Raw genomic sequence first — 18,707 nt, forward strand, 5'->3', positions numbered from 1 at the left:
TAAAGTTTTCATTGACTGTATAGGAGGTGTTGGGAGCTTCTGTTGAACAACAGACAGGGTGGCAGAATTGGCATAAATTGAGAATATCTCTAACTGTACTTCTGATAGCGTCATGGATGCACACCATTGATTGGCCATCCCATTAGTTGAAATAGTGGATGTTCAATAGGAGCCAAGTATCTATCTGCATTTCAATCATTCCTGAGACACATGTTCTCATTTCTTACTTGAATAGGAAAAAAGCTCCATTATGCATTCATACCACATCAAATGAGACTGAAGGTATTACTAGTTGTTGATACAATATACAATATTTCCACCAATACAAATGCAAAGGAAAAGATGTATTGATGACATAAAATTCAAGCAGCAAATCTCATATATTACCATGGAAACTCCAACAATAACATATACACTGTAAGGAGTTGTGAACAGATTACCAAATCATTCATAGTGTGAACCCATCTAAAACTTGTATCGCCACAGGTATAGTGGTAGGAATGAAGACGATGACTGCTGATTGAACTTGAGCCATCAATTGTTTCTTTTTCTGACAGCAAGGATACTTTCGGAGCGCAGTAATGGGAAGCAACTGTCACATTAGAATATACAAACAGAGATCAATATCACAAAGAATAAAGAGAGTGTAGAGGGGATTTACCAATATGCATCCAGTGAAGTGGGGGGGGGCGGGGTTTGGCGGTGGCGATGGGCTACTTACAAGGTCAGATTGGAAATGCTGCTGTTGATCTTCTTGGAGTAAAGAGGATTGAGGAGAGATTTGAGAGAGTTGTCACAAGATTATGATAAATTTTTGTAATGTACCCAAGGAAAAGCACTTTCCTTCAGTTGATCATACAGGGATGCCGGGACATAAGTTTATAGTTCCAGGAATGACCTGCAGGGGGATTGTGAGGAAAAGCAAATTTTATACAGTGAGTGGCAATGACCTAGAATTTTCTGCCCTTAAGGATAGTGGTGGTGGCAACAATTAGTAATAAAACAAACATTAATGGTCACTTGAATGAATTAAACTTGCAGAACAATGAAGACCAAACCAGGGAATAGAACTGAGTGAATTAGTATTACGGGAATCAGCAGACATTAGATGGGCGTAATTGTTTGCTTCTGTGTCTGTCACTATGTCTCTATGAGCTAGGAGAAACAGGATCCAATCTTGAACTATACTGAAACAAACACAGATAATGCTGGAGAAACTCAGCAGACCTGGCAGCATCTATAGAGAGAGAAACAGTGTTGACAATTAGAGTCTAATATGACTCTTCTTCTGAACTCAGGACTTCAGTTCTGAAGAAGTCATACCAGACTTGAATTGTTAACTCTGTTTCCTTCTCCACAGATAAGAGATAAGTTTCTCCAGCATACTCTTTAGTTTGTTTCAGATTTGCAGGATCCACAGTATTTTGCCTTTTCTCTAGCAATTCTGTCTCAGTCCAATAGTAAATTGAAATCTGAATCTCAAACAAAATGTGAAATGTCTGAGACTCAACGTGAGCTTGATAGTTGTGAGTCTGAGACTGAATCTGGCACCAGAGTGACACTGAGACACAACCTGAGCCTGACAGTGAGGAAGTAAGCCAATAAAGTAGATTGTAGATGCTGCACTTAATTTGGTTGTGAACCGCGGGAACTCACCCAGGCCATAACTGCAACCATATTGGAATCTGAAATCTAACATCTGAACCCAATGTTAGGTAGAAAGCAGAGGCTCGTGACTTTGTTCCAATAGGATATTCCTGCTAACCGACACGTGCCGATTCCAAAAACTCTCGACTATGTCACTTTTGATTGAACCTAGCTTAAGTGACAGTTTACCATGAGCATGGCAGTGTTACAGTTTTCTGGATGAATAGGAGAGATGTAACGCCCGTAGTCCGCTGGACAGTAGGTCTGTACCGACTCCAGAGAATGGATCATGTGCTGCTCAGTAAAGTTTAGGATGTACTGGTTAAGTGACAGTGTTGAAACTGGAGACACCGCCCTTTCGTGGTCACGTGCTCACCAAGGGCCCATGTTGTTGATGGTGTTTCGGGAATCTGGGGAAAGGAGAGGGAATGACAGCCGAAGCAACTCGAGTGAAGCCAGGACCTCTGTAGTGCACCGAAATGCATTTTTTGCTTCAGAAATTTTCACTGTAATTTAGAACAAAGACATAGCAAATATCTGTCAGCTGGTAGTAAAGCTGAGACCAAACAGTTCTCTGAAATCACACTGAGTCAGTTGTAATCCAGACCTATGCGAGAAAGGTGATATTCTGAATTTTGATGTAGATGTAGCTCAAATGTGTGTAATATGTATCTATTACGTGAGTGTTGTGCATGTATATACTAAACCTTCCATGTGCGCTATCAATGTGCTTTTTCCATATTTGTATATTGTACTAATATGCGCGAGTCCATGTGCACCGGTACACGCTGTTCACTGCCTATATTTGTGTTTGTTTTAGGTATTTGAGATCAAGTGCCAATGTATGCAGATGAATATGACAGGCACACGTGCAGCCCTCTCTGATACGCCGTTCCTCGGGCTCTCTGGACATATTAAAGCTGTTGAGTGAGGGCTCGGGCTCTGGAAGAGCAGGTTGCAAGGCGTTACAGCAGCCAGTGCAGTTTCCGAGCCAGACTTTGCTGTGTTTGCTTCAGTTCAGCCCCCGAGCAGCTGTTCAAATACAAGAGCTGCTAACTGTGACGTGACGGGGGTTTTAAAAGGGCCCCAAACCTTTGAACTGCACAAAGATCTGTGATGTAGCCCTCTTTCCGATACAGGAAGTTTCTCAGCTGGTTTATTTAAGAGCCTTCTGTCCTCGTTTAAATACATCCGCCGGCAATTGAAAGTGAGCAGAAAAATCATAAAAAAAATCTCCTCGGGCAACCGTTTAGCAGGTTTTGATCATCTTTAAAATTAATGTATTTACTTTATTTGTGAGGATTCCTCGACTGAAGTAATGCAGATTATACTTGCTCTTGGTATTGCCTAGCACCTTACCTGGGACGTAATGTTGGGGTTGTACAGCACAGTGATGAGGCCTCTTCTGGTGCACTTCTGGTCGCCCTGTTGTAGGAAGGATATTATTAACCTGGGGAGCGTTCAGAAAAGATGTACCATGAGGTTGCCAGGAATGGAGAGTTTCAGTTATAAGTATCGGCTGGACAGGCTGGGAGTTTTTTTCACTAGAACGTAGGAGGTTGAGGTGTGACCTTATAGAGGTTTATAAAATCACGAAGGGCATAGATAAGGTGAATAGCAAAGGTCGTTTCGCTAAGGTTGGTGAGTTCAAAGCTGGGGGGGGGGGCATATTTTGAAGGTGAGAGCAGAAGATTTTTAAAAGGACATGAGAGACAACTTCTTTGTACACAGGGAGTGATTAGTATTTGGAATGAACTACCAGATGATTTGGTGGATGCAGGTACAATTACAAAGTTTAAAAGACATTTGGATGAGTATGCGAATAGGCAAGATTTGGAGGAATATGAGCCAAACTTAAGCAGGTGGGATTAGTTTCGTTTGGGAACATGGTCGGCGTGAACTATTTGGAGCCAAGGGTCTGTTTCCATGTTGTATTGGAACACAAGAAGAAACATGTGTCCATATTTATTTTCCCTTTTAAGATTAGCTTTCCGTGGTTCTATTTTTTCTCCCTGAATATCGATACAATCTAAGCATGCATTATTAATCTATCCATTACAGTTGTAAATAAAAGTGTCATATTGGCTGTCTAGTTGAAAATACCACATTAGACACTTCGCATGGTATGTACAAATCTTTCCCAAAGCGACTGACAACACTACGACATTTCTATTGAACACTTATTTATTTTGGCGCATGTTAATAAAGTTGATGTTCGTCCCTCTGTTATCTGCCTGAACATCCATTTCCATTCGTCCATTTCTTTGTATCTGCGTATATATGAGGCTGCCTCCTAGACCCAGGGGTTTGCTGGATTGTTGACAGACGCTGCTTTGGAAACAGTATTTGCAGTCTAGTCACTTTCACTTACATCACAGCCAGAGAGAAGCTCTCAACACTGAACCGGAAGTGTTCAACGAGGCTCATATCTGATAGACTTGCACCAATTGCACTCCCAGGAATACTGGACCAGAACGTTTTCATGTCACTCCCATTTTCATCCGACAGTTTGGCTGCTCCTCCTGTAGTTTCTTATCCACCGTACCCGCCAGTTACATCCATCCTATTAATTAATTGATGCAAACACACGTTACCAACACTCCCCTCACTTACCGCCTACCTCGTCGAAAGACACTCTGGTGAAATGTCACACTGAAGGAGAACAAATTAAGAAGCATGTTTAAATCCGAACATCGAGCTGCCGATATTGCATTTCGAACTGACATAATTATTGTTTTAAACGGCTTTGTGCAAGTGTCTGCTTGAGCCCAGTTAACTCCATATAGGGATTAACGCATTGTTAATGAAATCAGCCTTTTTTGTAAGTGAAGGTTTCTTTGACATCCAGTGTTCTAATGGACCCACGGACAGTGGTGCTCGCCAATTAAAAGAAACCCCCTCCCATCCCGCCTTTAAGCTGTAGAACACAACTCAATCGCTTTTACATACCACCTATTTGTTATGAATGGAGAGCAAGATCTGGTCAAAGCCCCATTTGTAAGGCGGGTTTTGCCTTTTCACTGATGATGTCATCCTTCCCCCAAGTTTGCATTGGCAGAAGATGGAGCTGCATTTCTGTTTAGACTTTAAAACAGGCTTACATCTTCCTTCTCGAGGCAACCTGCGTCCCTTGCAGACGGAAAAACTGCTTTCCCTTTGCGTGCTGACCCAGTGTCCTATGCAGAACGGACATCGTCGCTTTGACACCTTACATTTATTCCTATCAAAACCTACTCACACTGTGCAGAGACGGTCATTCACGAAGTGAACTTTTAATGATCTTCAAAGATCGCAAGGTAACTCCTCCCCCAACCTCTGATACACTGCAGTCTGTTTTAAGGAGGCTTTAGATTGCGCTCCTGAGCGTAATATGACACAAATTCATTTCATTGTTAGACTGACTGTTTTGATTTGGTCTGTTTATTTGGTTAATCTATATAGAGCATATTTTCTAGCTCTTAAGTGACAGAGAAATGCAAGGAAGTTCATCCATCTCCCCTTGCTAGGTGATGCAGCAGTTTGAGAAATAAATGTAACAGATGAATCTCTTTCTGGGCTCCGGCAGGATGTTCTATTGTCCCGAGAAGGTGCATTTTTGCCGAGACGCTCGGCGTTGCTATAGTGAGGCGCAGAAATGAAATAACAAAGCTCACACTAAAGCTGTGTTTGGGTGTCCTTGCACAACTGAAGGCTTCTTTTAAACTCGCTGAGAAAGTGCGGGAACCTCAGCCAAAATAAAAGTCCAGTCCCGCCGGACTGAATGAGTGGAGGAGGCCGGTGATGCGGCTTTCCTTTAGGCCAATGGGCAAGAATAAGCACTGCAACCGATTTGAATAAACAAATACGGCATGACTTTAGCAACAACACGGGATAGTTGCGCGTCCAGCCGCATGCAACGAGCAAAATGATTTCTTTCAGATATGTTGCCAAGTCTGAGTTAAATTCAGTTCGGTGAAGATGTGACGGTTGACAGTGTCAGTCAAGAACGGAAGGGCTGAACTTATGATTTATTTAAAACAATGATTTAAAGTGGCAAGTCTGATGACAGACCACTTCTGATTTCTTTTGAGAAGGCTATAATCAGTGTTTTCATTCTTGGTAAATTCTATTCTTTTTAAATTTCACACAACAAACCTCTATCAGTATCTTTGTCAATGCACTGGACACCAGATTTCTTTTTGTGTGTCAGGCACTGATGAAAGAAATCTGTTCTATTCCGTTTAACTTTAGCCCGTAGAAATGGATGCACATTACAAATCAATCTTCCTTTCATGGTGGTTAAGGTCAATATTCTACCCACGCATAGAGCGCCTGACAAAACAGAACTTTTGCGGTAGCTCGCGGGACTCTTATTTTGCAAAGGAGATGCAATTAGCTTTGTATTGCAACTCTCTGAAAGCTTGTAGAAAATAAGTAACCGCTATGGGAGAAGATCTCGTGGCGTATAAAACCGAAATAAAAATATATAGCGGGAAGCAGAAAAGAGGCTGTAGAGGGCATTCGTTCTAAAGATGTTACAAAGTGCAGAGCCGATGGTGTGACCTGCTTTCCTATCAATTCTACACGACTTCCAAAAGACTTAACGGTTAGTTCTGGCTATGCTATAGAAAACAAATTAAATTGGAGTAAAAGAAAAGAAATGACGTGATCGAGAAAGACCAAGATAATAGACAGGATAAAATGATTATCTATCTATCTATCTATCTATCTATCTATCTATCTATCTATCTATCTATCTGTCTATCTATCTATCCCTGGTTGTCCCGTATACTTACCTGTCCATCGAAGAGTGTGCATTATTATTTAAACCCGTTCTTTATACAAGCAGGTATGCGATACATTGGCTTACATACATGCGCATTCTGTTTCTTGTAAGTTGTATAAGTTTCATGAATTGTGACTGAGTGAATGAGAATTAAGTACTATAGGGTAACTGAGATCGACAAATTAATTAATAATGGATAATGTGTATTTAATGGTGTGCCCAGTAATTGCTTACTGTAACTTATCCTTAGCAATACCAAATTAAGTTATTGAAGCACTATATCGACTAAAATTTACAATGAACATATGGCATGCTGGGGACGCAATGTTTTTCATTTGTCTTTTAAAGCATTCCTGCGAATTTTGTTTTGACATGAAAATAGATGATACTTAGTTTGATATCCCGAACCGAAAAATGAACGATGTTGAAGAGCTAAAGCTGTTTCCAAAAAAAGGGATTCAAGGTAGCAAATTGAATAATTACTGTGTTTTCTCTAAAATCTCGCAGTGGCAGCAGCAGGAAATGTACGCAAAGGGAAAAATAGTGTTCGTCGCAGGCTACTCAGTTAGGGGTTGAAAATGCAAAAATGTAGGCAAAAAAAATCTCCGAATTAAGAGAACATTTACTCTAATTGGATCATAATTATCAGAGTCACAAAATAGACGCGCAGGCTTAAACATTACGTGTTGGAAGAAAAGAAAAACACATTATTTTAATAGTTTGATATGCAAACTATGGAACATTCAATTACATGGCTTAATAATGCATACATGATGTGATCTTGTTATTTGTATGGGAAGGGTTGCAATAATTCATTCTAAGGCCCGCCGTGTTCACACATAAAGTAAAATCCATTGGTATGGATCATGGTTTCCTGCCAAACTATATTTAAGAGAATACAAATCAATGAAAGATAATTTGGGCGTTAAATTAACAGTAATTATTTGACCTGTTCGCTGTAAAGATTACATTTCTTGCGCCCTAATTAGATAACATTTCCAGATGTATCGAGCAGTTTATCTTTTCAATTTGCATATTCGACTCCGGCCTGCAGAAATAGTTAAAATGTCAGTTTTGAACAGACTGTACACGGATGCTTGGCAAGTTAAAACTGGTTGGCAGGACACAGAGGCACGTACAACACACGAACACGTGCAAGCAAACACAGATTTCGGCAGTGCACAGAGACATCCCGGCAGAGGGACACAGTCCCAAACCTTCACGCTCAGACACGGGCCATTCATGGGTTTAAAGGAGCTTGTTGATAGCTCCCCATTCAAGAAAGAATCTGCGGTTTTAAACTTCAGACAGATGTTACCGAGTTTTCCAGAACCCGTTGTATCTTCTCCTGGTTGCTTCTACCAAGACGGATCACTTTGATTCGAAATAGCTGGCCTCCAATTTTTCAAAAAAAACAAAACAAAAAAAGTTTCCTAAGATCGATAAAGTATAAATAGTCTTTATTCTTCCAAGCAAGTGCACCCATTTAAAAAAAAAATCTATTGTCCTGAACGGACCGGCCACCTGCTGCCCTTTGGGCTTGGAGCAAGAGACAATACTTTCAGTTAGTTACATTAGTATATAGTAAACCGATAATGTTAGGAAGTTGACAGAGGAACCCACAAGGGACAGTACTGTGCCGGTTGGATTTTGAAACCCTTTCATTGGGGCCTATTTACTTCATGACACTGCATGACTTATAATAACTCTTAAAAGTGCTGTTGTTAGCGGGATGCAGGGTAGTGTTTGAGAGTCAGTGCCTTGCACACACTTGCCAGAAATCACACGACACCAGGAATGCAGTCGATAGTGTCAAAGCAGCCACGTATTGTGTCCTACAAATTCATTAAACACTTACCATCACTTTTGTCATAAGTAACTCGACCTTCTCCTCCAGAATTCTCTCACCCACTGCGCATTTAAAGGCAGACTAATAATTAGTACACGTCGAAAAATTCGAATCAGAACAGCGATATAAAACATTAGCCGGGGGCTTATTTCGAAGTTATCATAGATAAAAATGCGATGTTTAAATAACATAAGAACACTTATAGTGGTAGTGATTTGAAGATCTGACACGTAAGTGGCTCCTGTCATTGTCTAAGGCAAGAGAAATGAACGGTAAATGATATAGAGTCTTCCTGCAGCTTTTACTAGCTTTTACAAACGTGGCCGAATTAAAACTAAAAATGTAAAAGTAGCAACAATGCATTTCTACCTGAACGCCTGCATTGTGCAATATTTACAAATGTGCTCGGCCGAGTGGACATCATTGCTTTATTGCTGACATTGTAATCAATCAAAAACAGCAGACAGCGCGAAACTCGTGAACAGAACTGTGCTAAGTATTTGATAGATACACCAGCGGAGTACTGTTACCTCTCAGTTCAATCTAGCCGTCTCCTAACATATTTAAAAATGAAATGTTTCCAAGGGTTTTAAAAGTGGGGCTTGCCGAGCTACACTTTCTGGCAAAGCCTGACGTCACGTAGCCAGTATGTGCGCCTTTTTGTGCCCGAGACAATTCCATCCCTCTCTCTCTTCCATTCCTAGTCTGTTTCTCTCCCTTCTCTAGTTCCGTGCTGTTTCTCACTCTTTCTCTATCTACCTGTCTGTCACCCCAATATTGAGCTTAGTTTGATCTTAAATTTTCAATTTTCCTTATTTATGCATAGAATCATAGCTATTTCCTCACCTTTTTTGTTCCCTGATGTTCTTTGTTTTTCTCCCTATCCCCACTGCCAGTCATTCTCTCGCTCTGCTAAGTAGTCTACATTTCTCTGCTTTCCCATTTATCGCAGTCTCTCCTGCAGTTTCTTCATGTACTATATTTTCTCTTTGCTTCTCATCTCCCTACATCTTTCACTCCCACTATTTACTTCTCTATTGCTATTTACCATTCCTTTCTTCTCCCTTCCCCATTTATCTTTCTATTTTCTTTCCCTCCTGCTTTACACTATTACTTTTCTGCACCTTTGCCCCCCCCTCTTGAGTTTACAACAATCTAAGAGACAACACCCACTCGCTTATAAACCTTTAGCTACAATGATCAAATGGTCGTAAGCTTTAATTAGTTCTTCATCAGAGCACAGATTTTCACGGTATATTCGCAGAATTTGATAAGAAGGTAGGCAACCAGAGTTAATAGAGCACTGCCTCTGCAATCAGTCACATAACTGGACAGTTCAAACGTCATTACAGTGTGATAAGAGTTTTGCCGTAATGTGATCACCAGTTTCGAGACGAAGACCTTTAAGTGAACGTGGAAAATTATTATATTAGTCAAATACTTCAAACCTCCTGGAAGTAGAATTAATTCTGGGAGCTGTGATTTGTAATTTGAAGCATGTATTTTTGTTGAAAAAAAATGTATCGCCATGAAATTCTTCTGCTGGTTCTGCATTCTAACCTTTAACAAGTTAAACAATTATCCAAGGGGCCAGTTAATGTTGCCTTCATACTTTCAAAAATAGCAAGCACATCTTCCCTAAAGGCACGGAACAACAGCGATTAATTATTGCTATCTGAGGCGCCTGGGTAGTGGAGCTTTCCTCAGCATCCAAACAATAAATAATAGGTTTAATATGACATTTACAGGGATTTATTGTTATTTTCATAACAGTTCTCCACACTTCTGAAGATCGCATTCTTATTCCCTGTGTGTGTGTGTGTGTGTGTGCGTGTGTGCGGGTGTGTTGTAGGAAACACTTTGAACCACGTTTAAGCCAACGCTTACTTTTATATTTCCAATGATGCTTTTTAGTGAACATTCGGACGACGGGGTTCACATCTAAACAAATCCAAATGTTATATATATATATAATCTGTACGTTTTCACTTGAAAGTAACATTTTCTCCTCATTTGGTAACGGTGTCTGCTGAATGGAGTCTGCACTAATGCGTAGAACATTTTACTTCAGTTTTAATCAATGCAGCGAGTGCATGAACTACCGCGTGACCTGATGTACAGAGTGGTATGAATAGAGGGTTCGTTATCTTGGCAAATTGTTCTCATATTTAAAGAACCGATTTAGCTTTTTGATGGCTTTACTGCAACTTTGTCAAGTTTTCGCAGTTTTCATCAACCTTGGTATAATTGGATTGAGACAGGCTTATCTCATATCACGATCCTGGGATATGCCGCGATATTGTGATAATATGGCCTCTACCTTCAGCTTCAGCAAATTAGGACACCCGTGGCAGGTTTTAAATTCTCCTGGGGAAGGATAGACTATAAAGTCCGAGCTATACGATGCACGCATATAACCAGCCAACCTAAATTGATCAAAGCTGTACTCAGGGCAATAGCTGCGGGGTGGGTCTGGCTCATAACAATACATTCAAACCGTATAAACAAAGCTTTGTTCAAACCATTTCCCCTCAGTCACTTGACCCTGCAAAAAGTGAGACGCTCCTATTTACGCTGCAATAATGAATATCAATAGGTTTCCTTTCATTGAGTCAGTCTATCTATCTATCTATCTATCTATTTATCTATCTATCTATCTAAAAATGTGTGTTTGCATCTAGACTAGACAATATAGCAATATTAATCCATCCCACACCATCCCCCGCCACCAAACGCGCATACAGGTTTGAATTCGGAATTTGTTAAATAATTATCCTTCAAATGTCACTTTTTGATTGTATTACAGACAAGATGAGAAGACCTTATGTGAGTATCGTTAAAGTTAACTTGATTGTTTCATATTTTCTAACTCAAATAAAAGAAAATGTCTTTTATTGCCTGAAGTAGCTCCCTTAAAGTTATTCTGGCTCTGAAAATAAATGCCAATTGTACAAAAATGAGGCATAAGTAATAGAGATAACAGTATATATATTGACTTTATGTAACACTGCGAGCTGAAGTGTCTCCTTGGAGAACTGTGATTGGGTTTTTATATGGTATATACATATTACATATTACATATTTAATGCAAATGAAAATCATGTCTTTTCGAATTTAAGACCGCCCTCGGCATAACATTTACCGAGAAAGTGCCCAGAAAACACGTAGCAAAAGACAAGAGCTGTGAGTCTAATAAACAAATCTGGGAGCGACGAGGGGTTCGTTCAGGGTTAGTTTCTAGTTCATTTTTCCGTTGTTCGCAGCACTGATAAGTTGGCAAGAAAACGTATTAAGTTTGTCAGTGAGCAAGGAACTACTTATAACCAGTACGGGCCCCTTTCAAAGTGAGCAATACGAATCATCTCCTCATATTAATTATCTGCTGGGAACTTTCATTTTCAAATCCACCTCTTTTCTTACCCATGGAATAAGCTATAAAATGATCCTCCATGCATTTCGACGGGCTAATGATATAAAGTGAAGCCGGAAAAAAAAATGCTTGGACCACCCAAGTCAGGATATTCTGAAAACAAATAAGAGATAGATTTTTGTTTTAGCGCAGCCCTTCAAAGCTTTGAGGCGAGGTGCTATGAACATGACCCCACACGATCGCTATACAGAATATTGGTGAACACGGAACAGCATATGCAGTTGAATTCTCAAAGGGGTCTGGGCTGAACTGATCAGAAGTATTCGTAGAATTGTGAGCTTCTCGGTTTGCGAATGAACACGCCAGCCTGTAAATGGTGAAACCAGAATACGCTGTGGTATGCGTTTTTATTGATGCCCTGTTCATTAACTCTTTAGTGACTAGCAGATAGAGGCAATAAATTCTGCAATTCGAAAGCAAAGATTTAGTAGATTAGAAACCCAATTCCAATGGTTTCTAGCATTTGATTCATGTGACATTTGAGAAGTGAAATGATGGGGGGGCAGAACCAAGTGACAGATTTGTTTTACCTTCACTTTATCTCATTTTAGGTGATTTATCTGCAACCAATCCAGAAGAGCAGATTACCTCTAAAACATATTGAGAGAAAACAAAATGTCGGCAGGCACGGGCACTACATCAATAACCAGAATTGGTCTCCTTCCAAAAATCATAAACCTGGACTAAATTGCACATCAAAATCTACCTGAGTTTTCGTGAAAATGGATTTGAATCTCTACCTGGCTAATAAATACAAAATTGCAAACAGCACCTGCAGTTTAAAAACTGAACTTTAGAGTGAATTGAGATTAATGTATTAACAGTTTTGTTAAAAATAGATTTCTTTCATTACAAAATTAATGATTATTTGGATGTGTGTACTTAGCAACTAATATCATTGGACTTAAGGCGAACTTTTATGACTTTCAATAAACACCAAAGAAGCAGTAGTTAATGGCAATACGTGAAATGTTATATTACTTCCGCAGAGAGCCGACATAGACACGACAGGCTGAATGGCTCCCTTCTGTACTTTAAACATTCTGTGATCCTGTATAAACTTACTTGTTTACAAACTACCCGAAAACTACCGAAACATATCTAGTCAAATTATCACAACTAGTGTTTCTTTAACTTAACCTTCAGAAACTACTGTGTGCGCGCGTTTCTAAGCACCCTTCTCCATTCTGGTGACAGGTTACCACATTTGTGGCACAATTTAATAGAAAAAAACGATTAATCTGCAGCTTGTGAGTGCAAAATCATACCATTTCTCTCTAATGTATAATTCAGTTCTAATATTGCTGCCCAGTTTTGTTTGAGATTGCATCCTGTTTTAAACTGTGTTTGCGTGAACACCTCCTTCCCGCCGTTGCTGTTTGTGGCCGTGCGTGACATAAATAAAGGTAGTCTTCTCTCTTCTTCTCTATGTGATAATTATTACCCAAATCCCGGTGAGTTGTGGACTGTGTTGCTCGCTCTGGCAGGCAGATCCCCTCCCCGGGGACTCTCACGTGGCGAGCACTGAGCTCCATAGAATTCCATTAATCACAGTCTCAGTTCCCCAACGCTCCCAGTGCACAAATAATTATAAATCCCGAGGAAAATGGATTGGCAAATCGTAAAAATAAGAATGATCTGTTGTCCTGGGCAGAAAAATAAACAGAATTTCATCTGGATTGTATTATTAACTTAAAAAAAAGCAAATTTTTTGTTCAACTTTCAGTTCCGCGGGTATGTGTATGTGGGGGTGGGGTTGGTGACGGTGCTGCTGGATTATGCTTCAGTGAATATAAATCATTGTTTTTGTAATGTGGTGACGCATTTGTTTCACGAAAGGTGTCTTTTTAAAGTGTCCTCTTCCCACGATCTTCAGCGTATTACGAGTTGCACTGCTGGGTAGGCTGGAGAGGAAGGGGAATGTGGGAGAGGGGTAGGCCCAGTGGGACAAAAGCATCTCGTTCCCAACAATATTCCACATCTCTGAATATTAATAATTATCATAATTATACATTGAACACAAAAAAATGTATTGTGAGATTCGATGGACTTAAAGTTATGAATAGCTAACTGTTAGAAAAATATGAATGACACTGTAAGATATTAGAAGGCGATGGCAGTCCAAACTTTGAATAGTTGTGATTTATTCCCGTCATGCAATGAGAGACAATCCTGTTAAAGAAAGTTTCAAGATTAGATAAGGTCTCGAATCATGTTGGAGGTTATAGAATAAAACAACAGAACTGACTTCCAGGAGTCTAATTCGGGACGATTTTTACCATTCAACCAATATTCATCAGCCAAATTTACCAATTTTGATTTCAGTTATTGAATATTTAACAAGACTAGAATAACTTCCCATTATTAGCGTTCTGTTCAGTGCAAACCCAGTGGAGTCCAATGAATTATTCGAGCACAGGTCACTTTCGTTTGTTTTTGTATTATTGGTTGTCGGGATGTGGGCGTTGCTGTTTACACTAGCATTTCTTCTCAGCCACTAATTTCCAGAGGGTAGTTAAAAATCAATCACATTTCTGTGGGCATGGAGTCACATACAAGCCAGATCAGGTAACGACGGTAGATTTCCTTCATTACAGGGCACCAGATTTTCCTTTTCAAAGATAATACAATTGGGTTGGCCTTTCACTTCAGATATTAGAGTATTCGAATACTCTCATCGGCCATGGTGGGATTCAAACACATGCTTCCAGACCATTAGCCTGAAATTCTGGATTACGAATCCAGAGACATTACCACCACATTACTGCCTCGCCCAACGTTTCCACTGGAAGGATTTCAATGACTCTAAGTGAACATTTGCTGCGTTTCTTTTATCAGAAATCGCCCATTCACATCCATCTCAATTAATTTAAATAAATGACTATTAGCCAATCGTAGAACAGCCGCCCTTTTGCACGGTGACAATTCTGTGATACGTAAGTAATATTCGCAGTAGAACGTTACAAACGCGATACAAAATGAAATCCTGATTCAAGTACCAAAAATATGTCTGGTAATATAATATTAAACGTAGGGTTCACGCGTAATGATTTATGCAAATATAAAAAGTGATGAGTTGCAGTTAAGATAACGTTGATTGTACAACAGCCCCCGACCTTTCGTTCGGTGAAGCGATACCGTATGAGGATTACAAGATAATGTGTGGCCTGTACAGTTCAGTGTTGCAACACTTTGAAATGAGGCAGGTATGCTACATGTGCAGTATAATGTCCAGGTGTCGGACAATACTGCAGCAGCTACTAGACAGTCAATGCAAACTTCTTCAAACAACACCAGTCAGTTCTATAAGTACACTGTCTAGTCGCAGGAAGCCCCACGGGGATATGAGCTACAAAGTGCGGACGCAATTCTTTGTTGTACTAATATGTTCTTGTAGTTAGAGTTTCAGTGTGTAGTTGAACGTTGAAGACACTTTATTTCTCAGTATAAAGTTCACTGTTATCGGTGCTGATGGAGGTACACTTCATTGTTGTTTATGTAGTGCAGTGATGTGCCTTTGCATTTTACTCGCAGACATTGTACACATCCAAAACATTTTTATCGTCGGTGGCGTGTTTCAGTGTTTGGGGTTCAGTAAACTGAATACAGCGTGACCGTTATCTGCGCGGCTAATAGAACGGAGCGGATCTGCCGTTACCATCAGATAATTCCCATCTGTCGAAAGACCCGGCCGCTAGCGTCAGTCAACGTCAAAACAGGTGCCTGGAGCTCCGGCAATGCGTCTACCCTGCCTCTCAACCCATTCAACCAGGATCTAACAACCTTTGGAGAGAAACATGAAACCCAGAGTGTGGACACTCATTGAGATATCATAATGCAATTAGCCTGCATAAAAAGGCTTGTTAAATTAACCTTGTCCCTTTGATTTGTGAGCGAGCTGAACAATGACAGTGGTGGTCTTAGCAGGATATTGACGATTACGTTTTCCACTTTCCATTGGGGATTATTTTAAGACGAGTTTTCCAAACGGCATGAAACGGTTACAGGCAGTGAAAACCATTCGCTTTTGGTGAGGGGAGGGAAGGAGGTGGATTAACCCTTTCACCAAGTCGGGGTAGCATACTGGGGTGGGGAATGCACTGAAACTTAAGTTTAACAAATGCACCCAATGTTAAATGACTGCACATCGATCGAGTGAAAAACACACATCAATTAGGGCCTTAAACCCGGTGAAGATGGAAAGTTGCAACTGGTTATAGATCAGTGCCTGTGGTATAACTGTGACCTTACACTTCCTCCTCCCAGATAAACTGTTACAGACGCTCAGAGGCTGAGGGCGAGGTAAAGTTGAACAGTTCTTTCTGGACTGTTGCTGCTGGGAGCGTAGGGGTGTTCCCCTCACAACACACACACACACATGCACACACACAGACACACAGTGCGCTTTCCCATACACACTGTTCAAAAATCCTCGAAGTCCCATTCACCAACTCGACCGCCGGTGAAAAGATAGAGTGACTTTTTTTTTATGAACGGAATTTGAAGTGAAACGATCAGAATGTGAAAGACATAATGGCGATCTCGGGATATCATTTCTCTGAAAAGGGTCGGAAAGACAAGACTCAACATCAAGACAAGAGATAACCGGCCAGAAAGGATTGCTTTCTGAAACGTTTTGCTTATAAAACGAAGGAGCTGCTCCCACTGTCGTTAAAAAGAAAGAGCAGGAGACGCACTATTGAATCCTCTGACGAAATTAAATCAAAATCTATGAGTTTCCTGAAGAATGTCAGTCTGGGAAAAGGGGGTGGGGGGTGGGTGGGTGTTGAGGGCACATTATGCATGACATCGCCGCTCTAAGAGGAAAGGCTGACGGTTGTTTCCGTGTGTTAAACGGTCCTGGCATAGCTTCGGGTGTTAAGAGCCACCCAACATGTTTGTACTTGACTATCAGCCGTTGCCGTACAAAGCCTCTTTTCTTCTGATCTTGGCTGGGATCCAGGACAGTGTCGATCCCTTGACCCCGGAGCCATCATTAAGGAGAATGTTCATCTCACATCCTCACTTCCAAACGAACTTCAACTGGTGCTAAGCTCACTGACCCGAAATATCCAACCGACTGCAGAAGGAAGGAAAATCAAAAGAAGACATTCTTCGCTATCTTTCTCACATAACTTTTCGTTTAATTATCGGAATCTCAGATGGAATCGATGCGAAATAGTATCAATTCACATCAGCGTGGTGTATAGACGGTTCAAACCAGCAAATATCACAGCGTCCTTCTTAAAGCTCCAAGTGAATTTGATCCAATTTCTAACACTGCTGCTATCAAGTTCCAACCTCTCCAACTAAGAAAAAAAAATCAATTCCAAATAACCATTTAAATAAAGTGCTTTTAATTTCATTTGAGGCAATTGGCTTGGAACTTCTTAATAAACATATGTTTTGAGAGCCTTTTTTTAAAAAAAAATGTCAGCTCTTAGCACACGACGGAACGTGTGGTCTTGAAGGCAACAGCGGGGAAATTATGACGCAAAGCCCCTTTGATGTGAACAACACGTTCAAAGTGAATTTCAAGGCTAGTGGTCTTTGCAGCCTCGGCTGCCAGGCAAACAGCAGTAATTTATACAATCTAACAGTAAATTAGTTGAAATTAACCGAATTTATCGTCAGAAATTAGTTCTTTGACCTCTGTTGCTAACTCTGGCCTAGTCTGTACTAGTGGTAAATCCTCGCAAAATCGCGAGTAAACCTATACTCACCAAGGAAACACACCCCAGGGAAACACGTTGAAACATTTTGACAAAGAAAAACAAAGCTTATCACGAGACTGAAGGGCACTGTAGGGCTTCAAACAGTTTGTACACTTTGCCACGACACTACAGTATCCAGCTAAAGTCAGAAGAACGTATTTCGGTAGGATTAGCGGGTTAAAAGCAAAGTAAAATGCTGCAGATGCTGAAAAAAATTGAAATAATGGGAACAGAAAAGGCTGGGAATACTAAGTAGGCCTGGCAACATCTGTGGAAAGAGAAACAGAGTTAATGTGCTGTGCTGCCTGATGCTGGGACCACTGCTAGGTCGCGTGGCCGCCGCGGCAATCTTTTTGATCTGTAGCTATTTAAAAGCAGAGCTTGTGGCGTGTATTTGTGTGGGTTGGGATGCAGAGGGGAATGCGATCAATAGCTGTGAAGGGGGAGGAGAACACCAACCCCTTCATACCTGCTGTCCAAGGGAAGAGGCCGCAGAACGGGCACAGTACCAAGTGAGGAGTGTGTTGATGCCTTTAGATTCAATGACTCCTCCCTAGATGTGCTTCTGAAGGTAGTGAGGGAAAAGAACGAGATAATATTTCCAAAGGACTGGAGGAGGATGCCAGCTGGCCCCACCAAGAAGCTCTGATTGGAGAGAGATAGTAGGAACTGCTTTCTGAAGATTGGGGTGGAAGGTGTTGGTGAAGTGGATGAACTGTTGGAGCTCCTGGTGGGAGCACAAGGTGCGCCCATACTGTCATCAATGTAATGGAGGAAGAGGTGGGGTTTAGGGCCAGTGTAGGTACGGAAGAGGGATTGTTCCACATAACCTACAAAGAGGCAGGCATAGCTTGGGCCCATGCGGGTACCCGTGACCACCCCCTTTGTCTGTAGGAAGTGGGAGGAATTGAAAGAGAAGTTGTTAAGGGTGAGGACGAGTTCAGCTAAGCAGATGAGGGTGTCAGCGGAGGGGGACTGGTCGGGCCTGCGGGACAGGAAGAAGAGGAGGGCCTTTAGGCCATCTGCATGGGGAATGGGGACTGAAGCCGATATCCTTTTCAAGCCTACTGACTCCCACAGCTACCTCGAATATACCTCCTCCCACCCACCTTCCTGCAAAAATGCCACCCCCCATTCCCAATTCCTTTGCCTCCGCCACGTCTGCTCCCAGGATGAGGCATTCCACTTCCGAACATCTCAGATGTCCTCGTTTTTCAAGGACCGCAACATCCCCCCCTCAGTGGTCGAGAACTCCCTCGACCGTGTCTCTCGCATTTCCCGCAACTCATCCCTCACACCCCC

The sequence above is a fragment of the Rhincodon typus genome, chromosome 5 (assembly GCF_021869965.1).
Source record: "Rhincodon typus isolate 14 chromosome 5, sRhiTyp1.1, whole genome shotgun sequence".
Lineage (NCBI taxonomy): Eukaryota > Metazoa > Chordata > Chondrichthyes > Orectolobiformes > Rhincodontidae > Rhincodon > Rhincodon typus.